The sequence below is a fragment of the Sceloporus undulatus genome, chromosome 5 (genome assembly GCF_019175285.1).
Source record: "Sceloporus undulatus isolate JIND9_A2432 ecotype Alabama chromosome 5, SceUnd_v1.1, whole genome shotgun sequence".
Lineage (NCBI taxonomy): Eukaryota > Metazoa > Chordata > Lepidosauria > Squamata > Phrynosomatidae > Sceloporus > Sceloporus undulatus.
Window position 1 is genome coordinate 35,558,094 of NC_056526.1, and position 10,321 is coordinate 35,568,414.

At 42.5% G+C, this 10,321-nt stretch overlaps 1 protein-coding gene across 4 annotated transcripts in view; it reads right to left on the reverse strand.

Annotated features, from left to right (window-relative positions):
- TMEM184B (transmembrane protein 184B) overlaps positions 1-8,222 on the reverse strand; it is a 49,972-nt gene extending 41,750 nt beyond the window's left edge. For all 4 annotated transcript variants that reach the window (XM_042468331.1, XM_042468332.1, XM_042468329.1 and 1 more), the window contains exon 1: positions 8,016-8,222. The gene's annotated coding sequence lies outside the window, so the exon portion shown is untranslated. The remainder of the gene's footprint in view (positions 1-8,015) is intronic.
- Positions 8,223-10,321: the final 2,099 nt, after the last annotated feature.

Genomic DNA, 10,321 nt, shown 5'->3' on the forward strand with positions numbered 1-10,321 from the left:
TATTCGGCTACATAATGAGAAGGCACAATTCACTGGAGAAAACAATAATTCCACCTGAACATTAGGAGGAACTTCCTGACAGTTAGGGCTGTTTGACAGTGGAATGCACTCCCTCGGAGGGTGATAGAGTCTCTTTCCTTGGAGGTCTTTAAACAGAGGCTGGATGGCCATCTGTCAGGGATGCTTTGATTTGGATTTCCTGCATGGCAGGGGGTTGGACTGGATGGCCCTAGTGGTCTCTTCCAACTCTATGATTCTATGAAAGATGAAGGGAAGCAGAAAAAGAAGAAGGCCACATAGTAACTCAATGAACTCTATAAAAAAGGTAATGAGTATGAATTTGCAGGAATGAAGACAAGAAACCTTGGAGATGTCTCATCTACAGGGTCTCCATGAGTCGAGATTAACTCAAGGGTAGAAAACAACAAATGTACAGCTACATAATGAACTATCAAACTAGTTGCTGGTTTCCCTAACTCAAGATAGTTGGTTTCCCTGACCCAAGTACTTCTGGAAATGCTAGGATAGGGTATTCTTGGGAGAATGTAATTTAAACTATTAGTGAGGCAGTGGATTGGGGCCCCCAAGATAGCTGTGCTGCTTTTTAAAGAGATTTAAGAGAAAGGGAGATAAAAACAGTAAATATACACACTGCCAAAAAAGAGAGATGTTTCACCTCAGGGCTAATAGCAGGTCCTGCATTTGAAGACTATCCTAAGAATTCATCACACTTCTCCCCTTAGTTTTTCCAAGGATGTGGCGCAGAAAGGTTGAAACTCTACCCAACTTCAACATATCTACTGCCATATGTTTTCTTTAACTGACTCAAAGGCTGTTCTGTCATATGTCGTGCCATCATGACACATGAAACAGCAATCTAAACAATAAAGCAGATGGCAAGGCTGTACTCATCTTGACTAATGATTAATGAACAAAAGAATGCTTAGTATAATATGCCTTTATGTCAACAGGTTCACTCTACCTGTTCGAAACCAGAACCTAGAAAAGTTACTTGTTTGGACTACACCTCTGAATTCACCAGACAATTTGGGAAATGGCCATGCTGGCTAAGGGATTCTGGGAGCTGTAGTCTAGAAAATAACATTTTACGCTATGCCTATATCTTCTAATATCTCAGCACAAACCACTTGATGGAATTTTATTATGCATATGTGAATTTTGCCCATTCACACCATCTAGTCTGTCCATTAGTACTACAATTCTGCTATCTACACAACTAACATCCAAATGCAGCTCTTATACTGAGGAGGACTGAATAGCCTAATTCTCATGAGATTTCTGTCCATTCATCATTTCTTATTCAAACAGCTGGCAGTGTTCTCAGTGAAACAAAAGACAGACAATGCTGCACCAGCTTTAGCAAAACAATAGCTTATGTGGTCTAAAATCTAGAAAGAAATTAATATCAATAACTTTGTCTGGTGAATTCGCAACAGCTAGGTGTTACAGACTTACTTAGACCGCAATACAATCCCTACAATTTAGACATGCAACGGTATTACTTTCCAAGTTTCAATTTCTCAGTTTATCTTAAAACAGGGAGGTGCACATCTGTTTACCTTTAGTTCACAGAGACAGCACCTTCCTCCCATTTCTATGCAGATTATTCCTCTTTCAGTCTATTTTTCTTCTTCCTTGATTCCAGAACTCAGACAACCAGTTCACTTTCTTCTTCCCTTCTAGTTGCCACCCTAAATCAGATATGCAACAATGAAACTCTATTACCATGAACCACTATCTTTCTCCAAGAGTTTTTCTGCTCTATTAATTTCCACCGTTTCTTTCTCCATCTTTTTTGTGTGTGCATGTGGACTGACCCACATTATAATAGGTCAGCATACCACAGCCTGTCCTCCCCCCCTCATCTTTGTTTGGAAAGACAGGAAACAAGAGGAAAGGGAGGAGGTAGTCCCAGTTTGCCACTTTTCCTTTGAAAACAGGATCAAACACTGCTGCTGCTGCTGCTGCTGCAGGGTGTGTCTATTTCACAAAATCAGTATCACACTCAGTCCATGCAAACTGCCAGCCCCATACCCTTGACCTAACTGCTGTTCCTCAGCAAAACCAGATAAAAAGGAAGAACACAGACGATTACAAAACAGCATTCCTTGAAAGCTGGAAGACAAAGGAAAAAGATAAATTTAAATGAGGCCAGTAGTCAAGAATTTGAGTATGGTCCAATACATATGGATGGTGCCATACTCCCTAACACTGGAAGAGGTATTGGTTTGTTAGGTTATGATGGATACAACCATTTGAAGAAATGTTCAGTCATGAGCATTCATCTCATGTCTGAAGTGCAGAGATGAAAGTTCTGTTTCTTCCTAGTTTTCAAGGGAAGGGACACACTAATTGTGTCCTGCTCTCAGGACACTTTCCACCCCTTAAAAACTGACTCAGAAGACCTATCTCCTCCAATGCCTACTCCATGAGCCATAACACATCAAGCAAATCCTGGACAGCAAAAAGGACTTGCTTCTGCCTTGTGGTATACTGCTTATGAACAGAGAATTGCAACAAGACGTTGTAACCTCTTTACATTGAAGTCTGCTATCTTTCATGCTCCTTTTCACACATATTCAGGACCAGTGGTGCTGTTAAGGGAAACCTGTGTAGAGCAAAAATCCAGGAGACCATTCACCAAAATTAGCAGAATGCCCACACAAGCAGGGCTTGTTTACCACATTTTAAAATAAATGAAGTGATACTCATTACCATTTAAGTACCTTGCATACAAGAAAACTGCATACAGATGGAATTCTTATTTTTATGTTGAATGATTACTATTATCATTAACATACGTATCTATATCCAATAACATAAAAAATCCATGAAACAGTGATACCTTTATTGGGCCAACCAAAATGCACAATATACATGATGCAAACTTTTGATGCTCCACTGGTTTCTTCATCAGACAAGATGTTAAAAACCATACATTATGTCTCCATGCAAAGAAAGTATGTTTTTGTGTTGCAAATGAATGTTAAATTTCCTGGACTTTGAGAATCTCCCAACAGCCACATGGTCAGGAGGAGGAGGTGCCAGCCTGCAAGAAATACTCCTCCATACCATCTGAATTAAGAACAAAAATAGCAAAATGCAGGCCTATGACTAACATCTTCACTTTTTTCCTCCTGTATGGTTTTTAACACCTTTCCTGATGAAGAAGCCAGTGGCGCTTCAAAAGCTTGCAGCATGTATATTGTTGCTATGAAGTACTGTATTGGATGTATTGCATTTTATTGATTGTATCTGTATGTTTTTATTGGGTTGTAACCGGAAATATAAATAATATTTATTATTATTATTATTATTATTATTATTGTGCATTTTGATTGGCCCCATAAAGGTAATCACTGTTTGGCAGATATCTGATGTTATTGGATTTGCTATAAGGCCAACACGGTTGCCCCTGGCTGTTTTCAGGAAGATACACATATCTACATCTATATACAAACACACATATTAATACATGCCAGTAAAAGTTTACACCATCAGCAGTGCTAGCTTCTTTTCATATATACAAGATCTCAGCCTGTGATCCTTACATTCAATGTCTGAGGAATAATCCTTGTTTATATATATCTTGATTTCAACACAAAAATAAAATGGTTCACAACAGCAAGTAAATAGTATTAGTCTGACTAAAAAAAAGTAGCTAATGGCCTAGAACAGATTGTTTCCTAAAAGCATATTTGTTCTGGCTGTAGCGGATGGGTGACTATACTGTTAGTCCCAGTCTGGACCAATGAGCATCTTCCATAGATGAGACAGATGCAAAATCCTGGAGGAGCCATGGAAACAACTCCTTTGAAAGGGAGAGAACACATGGAGCCACTGCAGGCCACAGTTGCTGGTGCTACTGGATGTACAACTTAACAGTGCAACAGTCAAATCCATTTCTTCAGCTCATGCAGAGTACGTAGTTTTTGTTAAGACTACTGCTTCCTTAAAAGGGTTTGCAATAGAGCAAAAGCAGAGGCAAAGGGGGCAATTCACAATCACAGTCAACAAATACTATATAGTTCTAAACAGGATAATGTGCAGCAGGTGAATTGTGTTGGTTAATTCTTTCCTTCTCCTCTTGCTTCCTGTAAATTATATCCCTCCGGGGTTATTAAAATGATCACCAGACTACACAACATGCTCAAATGTTCACGCACTTACTCCCTGGACAAAAGCTAATCTGCTATCTTCTCTGTCAGTGTTCACACTGAAAAACAAAGCTTGCCCTCAGTGTACACTTCACAGGCTCAAGCCAAATAAATGGGACTTAAAGACAACACTGGGCCACAACACAGCTGGGCCACAACACAACAGGTACTAGCATTATAGTGTAACGTATTAAAACCAACGTTCCTAATAAAGCAACCTAATGGCTATAGATTATGCTGGCTATTAGATGGATCCTTCTTCCCTTCTAATATGTTATTCATGCTGCAAATGATTTCCTAAATGATTATTTTCAAGACTCTTTATCCTTCAAGAGCTATTTTAACTAAAAAGCTTTGTTTATTTCATGTTACTACTTTGAGTGGCTACAGATCCATTTTTAAAAAGACACCCAAGGGGCTTTAAGCAGGATTAATTATCTTGATAGGAATCTGATCTTCCACCACCAAGCTACAGCTCTCAAGTACTGCTGGGAAAGAAGATGTAGTCTTAATATTGACAAGACGAGAAGAACAAAACAGATGGACATGACACCAGTGGCAGGGTTTTGATGGGGAGAGAGATTTAGTCAAGCTCCCGTCTTTAAAACTTGTGATCTATATAATAGTCCTATATAACAGTCCTCCAATGCTTTTTTGTTATCATCCTCAGTCTGTGTCTCAGTAGGCAGCAATTCTAAGGCATTCCTGTGACCAATGATTAAAGTTTGTTCCTTAGAGTTATGTAACAAGCAATGTCTAGCTAAATAACAGATAGGAAATCTTCTATTTATTTATTTTAGTTGGCATTTACATTATTTTATTTCATACAGAAACTCTGAGAACCAAAGGTGCTCAACCAAGCCAAATATCAAATAAATCTTGTAAGCATTATATACTGTAAGCAAATACTACCTTGAACACACTCCACTTTTATTCAGCCTACTGGCATGCTATGTTATATCACAGTCTTCCCTATGTAACTCCACATTCATCCCAACAGTTATATCATGATTTTAGGTTTAAGTTCAAAACATCCCATTGCACCCACCTACCTTACGATGCAGCCGCTAACACTTTCTACGATTCAAAATAATTACTTCTGTTTTGCAAAAATCTAAACCAGTGTACAAAATGCATATTGCCAGTTTATACTACTTTTGGAATTTGGGCAAAATATACATATCATGTCACATCATTAAACAGGCAGTTTTTTGCACAAATGCAGAAAACCAATCATTTCTTGGGCATCATTTATATGTGCATATATTAGAAGGGAGAATACTGTGCAAATAGGCTAGCATCATCCTTAATCCTCAAATCTTCTTCTGTGGGGAGTGTCCAATAGACAACATTTTGAAAAAATAATTCAATAACAAAAGTCAGAGTACTTTGGTTAATGTCATACTAATTCTGTGTGTTACACTGCAGATGAAATGCTATTCCGCAGGTAGGATTCAGTATCACATTGTTGTTGCTGTGTGCCTTCAAGAAGTTTCCGACACTTCTTACAAGTTACACTGTTCTAACTACTACCACATTCAGCATCAAAGCACAGTAAGGCCTACACCAGGCCACCCAAGACAACATGCACCATAATGAAACAAATCACAACCTGTGCTATATGTAGTTTTCTGTGGTTTTGGGGGACTATGTGGCCATGTTCTAGAAGAGTTTATTGCCGACGTTATGCCTGCATCTGTGGCTGGCTTCTTCATTCTCTGAAGAGGCCAGCCACAGATGCAGGCAAAACATCAGGAATAAACTCTTCTAGAACATGGCCACATAGCCTTAAAACCCCACAAAAAACTAAGGATGCCAGCCATGAAAGCCTTCAGCTTCACATTGTGCTATATGCCTCTTGCGTTATAGCAGCATTCATCACTGTTCTTGCCACGTTCACAGAATCAGAGAGTTGGAAGGGATCCTAAATCCCTGCAGGACTCCCACAGCTAAAGCATCCCTGAGAGGTGTCCACCCATCCTCTGTTTAAAAAGCTCTAAAAAGAGGGCGTCCACCACTTTCTGTAGCAGTCTATCCCAATAATGACTACCTTTTATAGCCAGAAAGTTTTTTCCCCTGTTGTTTAATCCATTGGTTTAGGTCCTATCCTCTGAAACAACAGAAAACAAGATCACTCCATCTTCCACATGACAGCTCTTGAGATATTTAAAGAAACACTAACACTTTTCAGTCTCCAGTCTAAACATCCCCAGCTGCCTCAAAGATTCCTTCATAGGGTTTGGTTTCTACACTTTTACCATTTTGGTTGCCCTCCTCAGATATGTTCTAGCTTGTCAATATCTGTCCATACCAGACGTCACAAGAAATGTCACAGTATACAGAAAGCGTCCCCACTTCTAGCATCTGGTTTTGGCATCAACAGGGGGTTAGGACATGTGGTTCCAAACGTGCCACATCTCCCACAGTTGCATCCATTTCTCCAACTCCTTCATGCACCACAATGCTCAGCACACACAGCCAACACCACTCTGTTGCTGTTCTGTGCCCTCAAGTTGTGTCCAACTTATGGTGACCCTAAGGTGAAACTATCATGGGGTTTTCTTGGCAAGATTTGTTCAGAGGGGGTTTGCCACCGTCTTCCCCTAAGGCTGAGAGAGTGTGACTTGCCCAAGGTCACCCAATGAGTTTCCATGGTTGGGCAGGGAATCCAACCCTGGTCTCAAGTCATACTCCAGAACCCAAACCACTACATTTCTGCACCCCTACAACACCAAGCCTGACCATTACACCAAATACATCCAAGCACAAAAAGTCAGCTAACAAAGGTATAAACGGTATGTATAAAACACATCCTAGTGCCACATTTTTTACCCACCAACTTAGATTCACCCGGGTGGATCCATTACGCAAAATCTATGTTCCGCAGAGCCACATCGTTCCTTCAGAAGCCCATGCCAACCACCTGCATCTGGGGAAGCAGACCCAAGTCTACGAAAGCTCATGCTACCGACTTCCTTCCTTTGCTTCTTTGTTGTTGTGTGCCTTCAAGTCGTTTCAGACTTACGGAGACCCTAAGGCGACCCTGTAATAGGGTTTTCTTGGCAAGGCTGGTCCAGAGGAGGTTTGCCATTGCCTTCCCCTGAGGCTGAGAGTGTGTGACTTACCTTCAGTAAATCTCAAAGGTGTTTGGCAGACTGATTTTCCAACACAGCAATGTCTCTGAAATGAAGGATCCACAGCGATTCCTACCAAGTGTGGCACGGACCCTCAGCCCATTTGGCTGGATCTGTCTGGGGCAGCTGGCATTTAAATTTCCACACACCGCTTACCAGGCTGCATCCACACTGCAGAAATAATCCAGTTTGACACCAAGGCTCAAGGCTACTGAATTCTGGGAACTGTAATTTTGTGAAACATTTCGCTTTCTCTGTCAGAGAGTTCTGCTGCTGCAGGAAACTACAAATTGCCATAAGTCAGAAATGACCTGAAGGAACACAACAACAACAACAACTTTGTAATCTGAACTCAATTTGCAGCACTGAGCTGAAGTCAAAGAAGGTGAACTTGGGCAAGTCACTCTCTCTCAGCCCCAGAGGAAGGCAATGGCAAACCTCCCCTGAAGAAACTTGCCAAGAAAACTACCAATCCCAGGATTCCACGGGATGGAGCCAGGGCGGTTAGCCAAAGTGGCATCAAACTGCGTTATTTCTGCTGAAGCAGATGCTGCTTTAATGGCGGGACGTCAATGGTCCAAACCAAAGTGCAGAAACAATCCAGTTCGAGAGCGCTTTAACTGCCCTGGCTCAGTGCTAGGGAATTCTGGGAACTGTAGTTTTGTGAGACATTTGAGCCAATTCCTCCCACTGCTCCCCTCACCTCCACCGCCGGTACCCAGGAGATGCTCCCTCCGCTTTCTTCTCCGTCCGAGGAGCCCTCAGGAGCCCAGGTCCCCCGGCCCTCCTCCCATGGCCAAGCCGCCGCTTTCCTCACAGACTCTGAGGGAAAAGTGCTCCTCGACGCGGCCCTCGCAGAAGGCACCATCCAAAGGGGGCCACAGACCCTTCTGCGCACGCGCGGACTGGAATGGCATCCTCCGTTCTAAGCCGCCCGCGGCGCCCCGCCTACTTAAAGGGGTGGGAGGAGCCACCCGGGATGACGTAATCAGCGGCCTCTCTGAAGGGACTGTTTCAGCCAGCGCCGTTCGCGACGCCCCTCCTACTTAGATAAGTGGGAGGAGCCACCAGGGGTGACGCAATCAGTGGCTTCTCTGAGGGGGTTGTCTCTAAGCAGGGCTGTCCGCCGCGGCGTTCCTCCGACTCAGACGAGTGGGAAGAGCCACCCGGGATGACGTAATCATAAACTTCTTAGGGGACAGTTTCAGGCGAAAGCTGCCTCCTCCTCCTCCTATATAGTATAGTGGATTGAGTATTTGGCCTACGAACCCTGGAGCCAAGAGTTCGAGGCCCGCTCTGGGCTAATAAAAACCCAATGTGGGTGTCTTTGGGCAAGTCGCTTTCTCTCAGCCTCAGGGTGATGACAGCAGTATTTTGACCCCTTCCCTTCTCCTTTTGTGTCATGCCTTTTCTTAGATTGTAAGCCTCAGGGCAGGGAACCAATTAACAATTGGTAAGTCTTTGTGGCAGAAGAGCAGGACAGAAATAATCTAAATAAGTCACACTCTCTCAGCCTCAGGGCCAAGGAGGATCAGGCATCCTCCCTTTGATCCCCAGGACATGTCCTCCATTTCAGCCTTTATATCCAGAAGGCATTCCAACATGGCCTCCATTTTGATTCCGCGTCAGTCGCTTCTATAGTTGCTGTAGTTCACTTGCATGGCTTTGTTTATAATTATCCTATACTTTATATTTTATCCTTAGGCTGTATGCCTCCGGCAAGGATTTCATGCTTTGAACTGATTGTTTCTGTAAGAGGCCATGGGGATTTATGGCCCCATTTGAGCAAAAGGTAATACATAATAATACGTCAGGAAGAAACTCTTCTAGGACATGGCCACATAGACAGAAAAAGCTACAGATGCCGGCCGTGAAAGCCTTCGACTTCACATAATAACAATAACAATAATGATTTTGACCCCACTCTGCTACACCCCCAGTGGGTTTCATGGCCCTGCAAGGATTCGAACCCAGATCACCAGAGTCATAGCCTACCGCTCAAACCACTACACCATGCTGTCTCTCTCTTAGGGTAATCAGAGCTTATTAAAACCCTGACCTCTTGACAGAAGCCAAATGTTTAAAATAACTGTATAGTACTTTGGACTATATCATTAGCCCACAAGACTCATTGCAAAAGAGGATGATGCTCACCGAGGCCATATTACAGGTGAACTGATAATATATCTCATGGTGACTTTGGACTGTATCACGAGACAACATTTCTCACTGGAAAAGACATTAATTTTCACTGAGGTGGAAGGCAACAGGGAGATCCTATCCAGGTGGATTGGTAATAAGTCACAGACTTGAGTTTGCAAGACCTGAGCAGGGCTGTTGATGACAGGCTTCACTGAGGCCTCTACTTGAAGGCAGATAACAACCTGTAACAAAGTCGTCATCATCATCGTGTGAGTAACCCATGGGTTTCATAGAAGGAAACTACTCCTGACAAGCATTATAATGTGCCTGTAAATAAGGAGCAGCATTACTCATCAGCAAAATTATTGGGGCCCTGGTCAGTCAAAAAGAGCTGGTCAGAGCCTGAGCTGAACATACCTTTCATGTTGTGTAATATACAATGTATACAGAGCTATTTGCATTAGTGGTATATGACATCCTCACATACCAATGGCTTCCCCTCCACCAAATGCATCTGAGGAAGCAGAGTGAAGTCTAGAAACGCTCATGCTGCTAATTCATTTCTTTCAGTTAGTCTCAAAGGACTTTATCACACAGGAGGAATTTCTCTTCATTTAGAATGAAAAGAAAGTGGGGCCAGAACGCATTTACATGAATTCACTAGTTCAGTGAATTTGCGTGAATGAGAATTGCGTTTGAACTGGCTTCCCATTGCCCGAAAATAGCATGCCATTGCCCGAATTTGCGTGTGGTAGTCCATCACGCAATAACGTGAAACCCCATGATTGCGTTCGGATTGCCATTGGATTATACTTCCAATTTCCCTTGTCTGATAATGTCCACTGGTGCTACAAGATCTCTACTGTA